Here is a 13439-nt window from a genome sequence, read left to right as displayed (position 1 = left end):
CTTCACATTTAATTTTAATTAAGAGTTGATTATTTGGTATGGTTGCTGAATGTATCTAAAATCTGCATATTGTTTGGTTTTGCGGAAAATGCGACAGCAAAACGTGGATTTTGTCGATCTTAATTGGGCGAAATTGGTCCGTCGTGCAGTTGTCTTTTTCGCATTTGCGAGAAAGTGGTAGAAAAACAATGTTCAAATTCATCAAATTTCGCAGCAACCGCCTTTTTCTCAACACTGCGCCGTGAAGCAGACAAATTACTAATTCAACAATATAAAAAAATAAATTATTTTCTGAACTTTTTATATTAATCTGTAAATTTCCGCATAATTTTAACTTAAAAGACGTGTTTTGAAATACGTAATAGTTATTTTGTTTTGTTTTTTTTGTACAAACTAAACTGCTCAATTCGTAACACATTTGCATAATACTCAATCTGATTACTTCCAAAATACTGAAGTCTGCTGAATTAAAAATACTTTTTAATTTGATGCACTTTGAACAGTATATTGAATATTTACATACTATATAAGTAGATTTTTTGTCATGTTTAGTAGGCGAACGTGCAAATACTACAAAGCGGACTTTTCTCCGCTCAATTTTTCAGGATTTTTACCGATGGTCGAAAACTCTTGTCTAAGATTCTCTTTTGCACACATAACTCTATTCTTCATCGGCCTGGACACAGACAAGCACATTATTCTTCATTTGCCTGGATACAGGTGGACTCGATCCCTGAGATGGTTGACGTGAAATATTTATTTATAGGGTGGTCTATAGTGTAAGAACACTGCAATATTTCATTGTCTGGCACCTAAGACGTAAGACTTATCACCTTACCTTACTGTGACAGGTGATCGAGATACATCGCATTTGGTGTATCAATGCAGTGCTCTATGCACCATCAGATGGGGTGAAGGGTTTGATGAGGATGGTGACATTTGTTTTCCAACGAGGCGGAATAAAGAAACCATAAAGCTACCTCGGATGAAAATCCACAAAAACGAAATCGAATAGAGATTAGTCGACCTAGTGGTGTACTGGTTAGCGCGTTTGCTTTCCATGTCTACGGTCACGGGTTGTCAATGTAATATTTGAACGAAGTTATATAGAAAGCAGCCAGCCATAAAAAAGTGAAACTGAGATAATAGCAATTTGAGAAAAGAGGGAATAATCAAATTTACACAGCAGTTGGAATGTTTTTTACTTTGAAAAATTATAAATAATGTATAAAGTCGTTTTTTTATAAAACACTAAACATAATTTAATTATGTAGTTGACCAGTTTTAATGACTTTTAAAGTCTAGCTGACCACAAAACGTAAGTGTACATTTTACAGTAAACAGCCAGTCTTAGCAAAACTCAGATGTATGCTGTTTCATTATGTATTGAACATATTACTTTTTATTTATATTAGGGTAACTTATTCTAAATAGTTACTTAATTTGTTATATTTATTTTTTTAAATAATTTAACTGTGTCAAATTAGTTTTCGTGAATCAAATCTGGCTGACTACACAACCTAAAATGTGTATTTTGTAGAAAACAACCTGATCTAATGTTGAATGTACTATATAAGATGACGTTTTGCATTAAAACACATTTTTTTAGTACGGGAATTTTCGAATTAATGAATTCATAATGTTTAAATAATTACGTACTTATCCATTTTAACTTATTTAAGAGAACAAAATTTTGAAAGCATTAATCTTCTCAACAGCATCTATACCGTAAGATAGATCTTTGGGAGTTTACTACAAATTGAGAAATGCCATTTTTGTGATTAATACTACTTTCAGGGGGTGATTTTTGTAGTATTTTTAATAAAAGCGTCTTGGTTTTTTTAGCAGAACATAGAAATGACCTTACTGCATCCGATAACTTCAATATCTATTTTTTTCAAATTTGTGGACTGTTGTTAAACTACGTTCATTTAATACTCCCTGGACTTCCAAATACCAAATGCAGCTTCTCGTTACTATCCGTAGTCTTTTCATGGGTCTTGTCGGATATAAAGATCTGATGGCTTCCAAAAAGAATTTCAAGGGTCTTAAAAAGTTTTGAAATAATTTGAGCGAACAGATCATGTCTAATCAATTTAATCCTAGTCAGTGAAAAATGTACTTCCCTTTTTTCCTGAATCCAATGAAGTATATATCGATTACCTCCTTTCAGCATAAAGAGCTTTTGAAAGAGTGGCAGGTTACACGTTACACGTATTTTTGTACAGCTCTCTGTTTTTTCTAAATAAAGTGAGTTACTGTTAAGTGCCGGGAACAGTACTGTGACATTCTGTAGAAAACTATTTTCTAGTGCTGAAAAAAGTAAAAAGTAAGTGAAACTTCAAAAAAATAAGACAATATTCTAAAATCTAATAATTGATAATTTATTGTCACCACTGGCTACGGTTTAGGTAATTATTCGTTTGCGCTACACTCTGCACCGAGCATCGACTACCTAGAACCTACATATAATCGTTTACTTGAAATCCAGGCGGACGTATCAGCAATTTTGTTTCATATATTTCGCAAATCTTTTTCAATTATTAACAGCAAAAATGGACGCCCTTGCATTTGTTGAATATGCAAAAAGTGCAATCAACGCACTCACGTCAGTAATAATGGACCCGAGTAATAGCTTCACTAAGTTACAAATAAGCAAACTTGTCCCTAAAACGAACGAAATCTTGGGAACTATCGGGCAAATGGCAGTGAAAATGAGTGCATTGGAGGTGGAGGCCAAGAATCAATCGTCATCTGTTAACGATATGGTGAATATTTGTGAGCTGGTGTCGGAGGTGCAGGACAGAAGCTACCGAGAGAAGAATATAATAATCTGCAACGTACCTGAGAGCCAAAGTCCTAACAGGGCAGACGCTATACAGGACGATAATACTGCGGTAAACAAAATTATATCCGAGATCGATAACTCGGTAAATGATCAAATCATAAAAGTATACCGAGTGGGTAGATACTCAGGAGAGAAACCTAGAGCACTGAAAGTGGAGTTCCAAGAGTCCAAATGGGCACGTTTTATGTTGAGCAAAAAACTCAACATAAAGAACAACATACGGATTTACCAGGACCAATCGCCGCTACAAAGATCAAACCTCAACAAATTACGTAATGAGTTGGAAAGTAGGAGGGCAAACGGGGAGTCCGATATTACAATTAAATATATTAACAATAATCCCAAAATAGTTAAAGGGTTTTCAAAAAAGGACAACCCATCAAGATCTACTACCAGAATGTAAGAGGATTAAAGACTAAATTACTTCAACTTAAGGTGTCACTACCAACGACAGATTTCCCTGTTTTCTCACTTACAGAAACATGGCTTACTAAAGAACTGAACAATTCGGAATTAGGGTTTTGTAACCACTCGATATATAGAAACGATCGGAACAAAAATACTAGCGACAGGTCTCGTGGAGGGGGTGTATTGATTGCAGTTAATACAAAGTTTTCGTCACGCATATTAAAATGCACTAAAACAAACATCGAACAATTATTTGTTATGATATCATCCAAAAAAGAGAAAATAATTATAGGAAGTGTATACATTCCCCCTATGTCAGATGCAAATATCTACAGGGATCATTACTTAGAAGTTGAAAACCTTCGTAGAAAATACCCCGATGCAACCATCGTCCTCACAGGTGATTATAATTTGCCAAATGTGCAGTGGGATCCTTTGAACAGCAAGACCAAATCCGGCGATGTCATCAACCATGGCTCCAACGAAATCATCGAAATGTCAAATTTTTTGAACCTTCGGCAAGTCAATTATGTTTACAATAGCCTCAATCGTCTCTTGGATCTCGTGTTTTCCAACTCGGACAACATATCTGTGGAAGTTGCAAATGACCATATTCTACCTATTGATGTTTACCATCCACCTTTATTTATTAGATTCAATACCTCGATAACTCAAAAGTACAAAACTTCTAATATTAAGTCCAATTTTTTTAAAGCAGATTATCCAGCAATTAATTCATTTCTTTCGACTACTGACTGGAGTTTTATAAACCGGGAATCAAATATCGATACTATAACTGACCAATTTTATACCATCCTTAACACAGCCATTGAAACATATGTTCCTAAAACCAAGTTTATTTTTAATGAGTATCCTAAATGGTTTAATAGCCAACTTATCAAAGTCATACGTAACAAAAAAATTGCTCATGCTACTTATAAAAAATCTCGAGATATTAACGATTACAATGAGTTTACTAAACTGCGAGCTCAGGCTAAAAATTTCTCCAAAATATGTTATCGTAATTGTATTTCAAAATTTGAACAAGAGGCCGTAAGCAACCCTAAACATATTTTTAAATTTTCTAATACTCTCAATTGTAAAGAGTCTGGAATTCCATCCACAATGTATTATGGCAGTAGAATGGCCGACGCACCACAAGATGTTGTTAACTTGTTTGCCGACTACTTTAGCAGTGTATATAGTTCAAAGACTGATCCAGAACTGCACGATTTTGTTTGTACTAATTTGATTGATTTTAATACCTGTTTGTTTACTAATGCCGATATAAAAATTGGGGTAAGCAAATTGGATCCAAGCAAAGGTTCTGGACCAGATAATATTCCTCCCCTCTTCCTCACCCAGTGTGGTTCTTCCTTGACTGATCCACTTACTAAAATTTTTAATTTATCCATAAAAACTGGTATATTTCCTGAAAGATGGAAAGCCAGCTTCTTGACACCTATTTTTAAAAAGGGTGATAAATCAGATATTGCTAATTATAGACCCATTTGCATGCAATCAACTATACCTAAACTATTAGAATCTATTTTTTTGATAAAGTTTACTCCAGAAATAAAAAAAGTTATCTCCCCATTACAACATGGATTTATTACAGGAAGATCTACAACGACAAATCTAATGTTGTATCAGCATCGGCTTATGGAAGCTATGGAGAAACGCCGGCAAACTGATACGATCTATACTGACTTTAGTAAAGCTTTTGATAAGGTGTCACATGCGATTTTAGTACACAAATTAAAACTATTAGGAATCTCGGGAAACATTTTAAAATGGTTCAAAAGCTACTTATCGTCTAGGAAAATTTTAGTCAAAGTATTCGGTTATGGGTCGTATCAGTTTGAGGCATCTAGTGGAGTTCCTCAGGGATCTCACTTAGGTCCTGTTTTGTTTTTGCTTTTCGTTAATGATATTGTATCGATATTCGAGGGAGTGGACATTCTTTTATTTGCTGATGACCTGAAATTATCTAAGACTATTGCTTCTGTTAGTGACTGCGAATCTCTTCAATTAAACCTGGCGAGTCTACATACTTGGTGTCAGAGAAATGAGCTCTTTCTTAATATTGACAAGTGCAGTGTTATTACGTTTACCCGTAATAGAACTTCAATCAACTTCTCTTATAATATAAATAACACAGATCTCGTAAGAGTTACAGAAATAAAAGATTTAGGTATAGTGTTCGATGACAAGTTGTCATTTGCTCCACACATTGATGCGGTTACTAACAAGGCAATGAAGTGTCTCGGATATTTGCTGAGAACGGTGAAGGATTTTAATTCCATCGATTCGCTTAAATCTTTATATGTTGCCTTAGTTCGGAGTAACTTAGAGTATAATTCAATAATTTGGTCACCTTACTATAAAATACATAACATAAAATTAGAAAAAGTCCAACATAAATTCCTTCGCTTCATTAATTTTAAACTTAATATTCCCGTTGACCAAATCGACTACAACTTCCTATCAAATCATTTAAAATTGTCTACTCTCTCGAATAGGAGAATCTTAACCGATTTAGTAAACCTATATAAAATTGTAAATGGCGCGCTGGACAGCCCTGATTTAACGCGACTGGTCAATATTAAAATACCTTCCCGCCGCACACGAAATAAGTCGGTGTTTGTCGAGGTGTCCAGCGGGCACAACTACTATGTAAATTCACCTATAGCTAGACTTCATCGCCTTGGTAATGAATATGGCGATGTTGATATATTTCGTTACTCATTGAGCATATTCAAGACCAAAGTACTACAGGCGACCGACGCGACTGAGTCTAGTCAATAAATCTTCGATCGTATTTATGTATGCTTAAAAGTTAGCCCGTGTTATGTTTTATATTTTTAGTTTATAAAACCCTTTTCAGTTTTCAACATTTTAAATAACTTCACTTTAAAGTTTAGTTTACCGGTGTAAAAAAAAAATAATTATGTTTTATTTGAATCCTGTTATGCCTTATATTATAAACATAATATAATGTATGTATTATGTCTTAATAGTGTATTATGTTAACTATGTAACTTTATTTTTAAATTTTAATAATATTTTTTTTTTTAATTTTTATATTTGAAAAAATGTTAATTTTGTTTAATGTGTAACTTTTTCTTATGATATAGTATGTATAATGTAAAAGCCCCATGGGCGTCAACAGAAAGAAAATAAAATAAAAACCAGATTACACAGAGCTCCTTCTGGCAGCTTTTCTCGTTCGGCAATGAGACATTTTTCCTCGTATTTTGGCTAGGCTGTAGCGTCAATGTATGGGAATTTTTTTCAATTACTGAATTTTAATAGTGCGGGAAAGATGTGTCGTAAAGAAATTAAAAAGGTTTTTTTTTTCTTTGTTTTCTTATTCCTCCGCATCGCATTAAAAAAAATTAAGAAAAATCTTATCTATTTTCAAACCACGCGAAACTATCAATTATGACATAATTATTGGTAATTAATAAATCAAAACGCAACTCATACATTAAAGTATAAGTTTTAATTATAAAACAAAAAAAAGTATTTACACATTAAAATATATATTATTCCACCATGATATCCTTCTTCTTAGACTCAAATTTAGGAATGATTTTCCAAGATTCCAATTTTGCTTTTATTGATTATGTTCTTGCATTTTATGTTTTAAAAAAAGTTGAAGCCTCATTGAAGTTCATTACCTTGATTGTAAGTGCCACGGCTTGAGTATGATATTTTTCGCACTATTTTGGAGTTTTTCTTATTTCCCCTGTGTGTAAATGTAAGTTCCGCAAAAATTACTCATTCATTCGCAGTTAACAAATTTTGAAGTGCAATGGTTTTTCCATTCGTTTTTCAAGTAACCAATGACACTGACATATTTGCTGATATTAATATTAGTCCCGACACTGCCAATTTCTAAGGGATGCTCTTAAGATATTTATGTTGATGAAAAATAACCACAAACACATTTTCCCTTATTTTTATTACTGAACTATTATAGGGTTCAACGTATCCCAAATAAACAGATGCTGGTTGTTTTATTGTTTGTATATTTATCTCTTCAAATGTTTTTCTGTAGTTTCCTTATCTCTACTTTTTGCTTAAAATGTGTTTTTTACTTCAGATCTACTTTTTAAAAGTTAGTTTTAATTTTAAGTGACAAGTATTTAACATTTGCCTTACTCTTGTACGGCTTACGGTTGAAATCTTAGAGTAATAATTCGCTAGAGAAGTCCTTTAGTTCTACAACAAAAGCGTTTGAGTTTTTGGTTTGGTTTTTAGTTTTACAACAAACGTATACATTTTGGTTTGCGCTTGCGATTCTCTACCTGAATACCTACCGCCCGTTGTATCGTTATAAACTATAGCTAATCAAAGAATGACATTTGTCCGTATGGGCGAGTCTAATAGCCGGCGGCGTATTATTACTGTAAACTTACAAATCAGCTGTGTTCAGCTGGCAAGAGCACGAGTGACGTCGACGTTCGAGTGAGTAGCCACCAAAAAGAATTGACATATTCATGCGGCCTGCCATCAAACTTAATTGCCAACCGCTGTCCTATAGAATACATTGCCAAGAAAATTGTTACATGGGGAAAAACGTTACTATATCTTCAATAATATCAAAATGTGATGTTTTTTTAGAGTCCTTGTCCACTCGTTAAATTTAATGACGTCTTTCTATGCAGATAAAACATTTTCTTTCTTTTCAATATCCCTAAACAGGGGACATTTTGACGAATTACGAGTTATTTTTATTTCATTAAAACTATCGCCCATGTATTAAGTCAAAAAAGAGCACAATAAAATGGTTTTGATATATATTTTAATGACCTATTATACTAGCTAATATTTAATTTTAAAATATGCTTTAAATAATCGATATTATATTTTTTTTAATTTTCGTAATTCAACCATAAAATATATTGTTTCAATATTTTGATGACATTGCGGAGGCCCTTACCGTTATCAGATCTGTATAATATTTTTGGTGCTTTAGTTTGAACTATAAACACCTTTTTTATGACTATTAAGAACATCGGAAATAAAAAATGTAAAATTCACTCCACTCTTATGTTGGCACTGACAAGGAAACTTAAGTCCTCAGATGCGGTGTGTCGTATTTGCGGGGCAAGCTACTCCCTGGAATGACGCCTAAATCGTAAAACCGATTATCTTGCCTTCATATATTAGTTGCTAACATAAATTGTATCCGTTTTCTTACAAAATTAAAAATGAGCCTAATTATTTTTTTTAAATGGCAAAGGTTATATACGTCGTGAAAAGAAAAAAAAAATGAAACCGGTTTTTTGGAATGGCATCCACAAATAGCCAAAAAGATGAGGAAAGGTTGTAACTTCCGATGGACAATACTTTAAATAACAGAATTGTACAAGAATTTCTTTAATAAACCTTCGAATTTCCTAAAAAAAATCCGATCATAGACCTAATGAAATTGACAAAATCGAGAATTCGTTGTCCCGTTTTCATCACCTCAAAACTAAACCGATTTTTTTTTTGAGAAAGTCAGAATAAAATTTTCCGTGAAAGTAAATTTCATACGAAATTCTCACTTGTATTGATGACGGCTCATTGAAAAAGACATCTCAGAGAAGCTGGAAGCATCTCCTCTTTTCGGGCAAAACGCTATTTGCATATTACGGATAAAAATAATTAACGTCAGTATCATGTAGTTTTTTTTAGATGTATTTAATTTGAGTGTATTTAACAATGTTTGATTATGTCCAAATGCTTGCAGACTGGCTGGATTTCCTCCCTAGGGAGTTGTTCATATTTAAATTTATTTCAACAGAGAGGGAAAAAGTTTTCGGTCATAAGCCCTGTAAATGCCTAGACTTCCAAATTTCTCCTTGAAAACTTTTTCCCTCTCTGTTGAAATAAATTAAAATTAGTGTATTTAGTTTAATCATTAATTAATCATTTTGTTGTACTAGTAAGTAAATGTAAGTAAGTCGGTAAATTTATATCGAAACAAATAAAATCAAATATTAACATATTACAACAGAAATAAAGAACATTTAAGACAAGGTTTTATAAAAGTTTAGACATCTACAGGGCTTATGACCTTTGTTACATTTTTACATTATTTTTTTGCACCACAACCAGGAGGCCTAATTACAGTGGTGAATTACATCACAGAGCACCCAGGCTTGAGAAAACTCACATTTTAATTTTTGTGTTCTCACCGGGCATCGAACCCGGAACCTTCCGTGCGTGAGTCAAGCGTCTTGACCACTACACCACGGAGGCCTGTCATTGGCTGGGTTAAGTGGCCACTTTACACACTGTGTAACATTCACCATGCTGCCCATATTTGAACATCTGCATTTCTTCAATTCTTTTATCTGTTGATATTTGTAAAGTTAAAGGGGAGTTGAATCCAGTCCTAGTCTACAAAAATTTGAACAAACTCAAAATATTTTTGTAAAATCAAATACATAAATAGAAAACGCGGTCTTACTTTTATTCATATAAACATCTTTCCGTATATTCTCCCTGGATAACAGCAATGATTTAACACATAAGTTGAACCTGTTGTTCTATGAAGTACTATCTCTATTCAATTATATCTAAGAGTAATAATTTTTACACGCTACAGATATTCACTATTGGCGTGACGCTATCGTTTTATTGTTTTGCTTAATCGTTTATTATCAAAACTAGGGCCATAGAAAAAGCTTCAAAAGCGTCCAGTTTTATCTGTCGTTTCCAAACGTGTGGTTTACAAATATGATAACTATTTTTGAAAAACGGAAACCTACCTACAGAAAATTTCATTCCAATACTCTTTTAACTTTAATTTTGTCGACTTTAATTAGGCAAAATGAGTCGGTATGCAGTTATCTCTTTCACACAGTACCGGGAAGGCATTTGCGAAAGAGTGACAGAATATTCATATACATATTTATGGAATTTCTCAACCACCGCCTTTTTCTAGAACTTTTCGAATATACTTGGAGATTATCGAATATACAAGATGCAGTTTTTGCTTTATTTCAACTGAAATTAGTATCATTGAATATATTTTTTAATACTCTAATAAATTATAATAATAAATTTGGCTGATTTGCATAGCGCCATTTTAGCAAAAAATGACCTTAAGGGCACTTTACAATTGTATACTAAAACTTACATTCTAACTAAACTAAAGTGACGTATTATATTTCCTGTTTTAAAATTGAGGGTATGATAAACTAAAAAAGTGAGATTTTAGTTGGAATCTGAACTGACTGGGACTGTCGACGATTCGTAAGTTTAAGTCAAGGCAATTGGTTCCAGCTAATTACTTTTTGCTAATTTTCCATTAAGGCATTGTTAAATTAATGTAAAAGCAATCATTTTACCTACCATTAAATTTATTACATCACTTACCAATCTACGCACTATGTACTTATAAAATACATCATACCAAAATTTTGAGTCATATCTTAAATTAAACGCGTATTTTTCGTCGATAATGACGTCAATGATTTCAGTTAAAAAATCATTCTAATCGTTACATTTAAAAAGTTTTTTAGAACAGTTTCTGTGTAGGGCAGATCCGCAATAAAACGGCCATGTAACGAAACGGCCAACAGCCATTAATCCTAAAGCATTTGCGCCAGTGACTTCAAATGTTGACATTGTTAGCACTGAACGTAATAGACAATACCTTCTTACTGACAGTTTATTTGAGCATGACGTGAGGGAGTGTTACATGATTCTCGATTTTAATAAGAAAAATTAATAAGTTTTTTCCAACGTTTTTAAGGAAATGTTATATGAGAATTAGTATTTTCATGTTATCTTATTATATTTACATATTATTTTAGAAATAATTCCCATTAATTCTAAAATATAAAATTGTTCACAAGTTTTTTTGTCAAAATGATTTGCAAACTTCATGCACTCATTAAATCAGCCAGATTACAGCGCCGTGAAAAGGATGGCCGTTTCGTTTCGCAATAAGTGTCTTTTTTATTACTTCTATATTTTAAGTCTGATTAATAATTTAATTTAAAAGTGTATTTCATTTGCTAAACATCCTTTTTATTCAAAAAGTATACCTAGTGCATGAATGATCATTTGGCAGAGCAATAGCTAAATTTATTCAACCATTTGCTACAAGTATGCGTAAAGACAACACTTTTATTACCGTCGAATCAATTTAATTCAAATAATCAAACCACAAACCAATTATCGACATCGCACTATTCACAAATATTACCAGAACCAGTTCTTCAGTTCCCTTCATTTCCCCGAAAAAAAACCCGCAAAAAAACTAGAAAACTAACTTACACACTGGAACAAGATCACTGATACGCCAGAAAAAAAAAGTTAAAACGTATGCAATAAAAATCATTCACAAAAAGATCTGCAAAAAAAAACAAAAAAAAATTCTTCCATTTATTTATTGATTTATTTAACACTTTTTATATATATATACATATAAGGGGGGCATATGGCCTTAAGACAATTTTTTCTTACTTATCCAAACTGTTCGGATTGAGAAATTACAAGTATATAGACATAATGAATCTTATGATTTTATACAAAATTAAAAACAAAGATTAAATAAATAAAAAAATAATTGACACTATACTATGAAGAGGGAAGAAGGGATTGGAAGGAAAAAAGATGAATAAAGGAACAACTTAAATATTCAAATAGTGACATTTCAATCTTGGCTCAAATGTAAATAAACTTACACAGTCATCAATGAAAAATCAGCTTACTATTTTTTACATGATTTTAGTGATAGTGAAATATTGAAACATGATAGTTCTACCAATGAACGTCTTACTTTATCCTCATAAACTGAATGGAAGGGAAAGGGTTTTAATTGGTAAAGGCAAAAAACAAAATTATAAAGAAACTAAAAATCAAGAAAATAGTTGTACGATTTGTACAAAAAGAATATTCTAAAAGTAAGGTTGACTAGTTGAAATGCGCTCTATGTTCCTTATGGTGTCACGAGACATGCGCTATAAAAAGCAAACGTTTTTTTTGTCTGTCAAAATTGCTATTGAAATAACTTTTGTCAAGTAATGATTATTTTCATTCAAAATATTTTCTTATCTTCACTGATAATTATTAAACTCTTGTGTCACCGTGTTTTATATAAATGCTTGATATTAAATAAATTACTTCACTAAAACTGTTTAATTTGTAAAATTTATATTTGAATCACTAACTTTCTGGTTGTTCATTACACGCTTTAATACTTTATCAGCTTGTGTAGCTTTGAAGATGATTAGTAAAAAAAATAAAACACAAGTTTGTAAAAACAAAATTGTTTTGAATGTATTTAGTTAAATTTGTGCCTAAGTCGATAAATCTTTTATTTCACTCTTGAGTCCGTTTCATAAAACCTACTGTCCTTTTCAAAGTGACAGAGTATTAAAAGGAACAAATTTAGATTTTTATAATAATTATATCAACATGTTTGTGTTAAATATGCATAACAGATAGAATGTTAATTAATTTTAAGTGTTTGGTTTGTGTATCAAAGGCAAAAAAACGAGTTTGTTTAATAATGGCCGTTTCACTGCGGATCTCCCCTATTTTGGGACATGAGATATGAATAGGGTTGTCATTCGTCCCGATATATAACAACAACAACAAACCAACACGCCGTTTCCTCGTAGGGGTAGGCAGAGATGATAGAATGCCATAACACTCTATCTCGGCATACAGACCTCGCTTCCTCTACATTCATACTTCTTCTCATGCACGCACGCTAATTATTCCTACTTTTGACATGTCCATCTTCAAGTATTTGATGGACTTGATCGTGCCGTGTCTTTCTCGGTCTTCCTCGTCTTCAGCATCCATCAATATTCGCATCGTAGATCCTTTTAGTCGTTCTTTTGCTGTCCATTCGCTCTACATGTCCAAACCAACGCAGCACCCTTTTCTTGATTCTATCAATAATGCGTGTCTCAGCCTTACACACTTCACGGATCTCGACATTTGTGCACCTATCATACATCGTTTTACCACACATTCGCCTGAGGGATCGCATTTCGACAGCATTCCACCTACTTTCATCATCATTTTTCCAATTTCATACTTCGCTCCCATACATTAGAGATATATCAATACCCATAATGTCCCACTTTAAACTTGCATAATGCAACAACGTGTCTTTGCTCCAAATATAAAAGTAATTCCATAAAATGACTCCTGTACGTAAAAT

The sequence above is a fragment of the Micrasema longulum genome, unplaced genomic scaffold, assembly GCF_059751315.1.
Source record: "Micrasema longulum isolate JH-2025_06_02 unplaced genomic scaffold, ASM5975131v1 h1tg002099l, whole genome shotgun sequence".
In the NCBI taxonomy this organism is placed as follows: Eukaryota; Metazoa; Arthropoda; class Insecta; order Trichoptera; family Brachycentridae; genus Micrasema; species Micrasema longulum.
The sequence above is the reverse complement of the archived record's forward strand: the minus strand, read 5'-3'. Positions refer to the sequence as shown.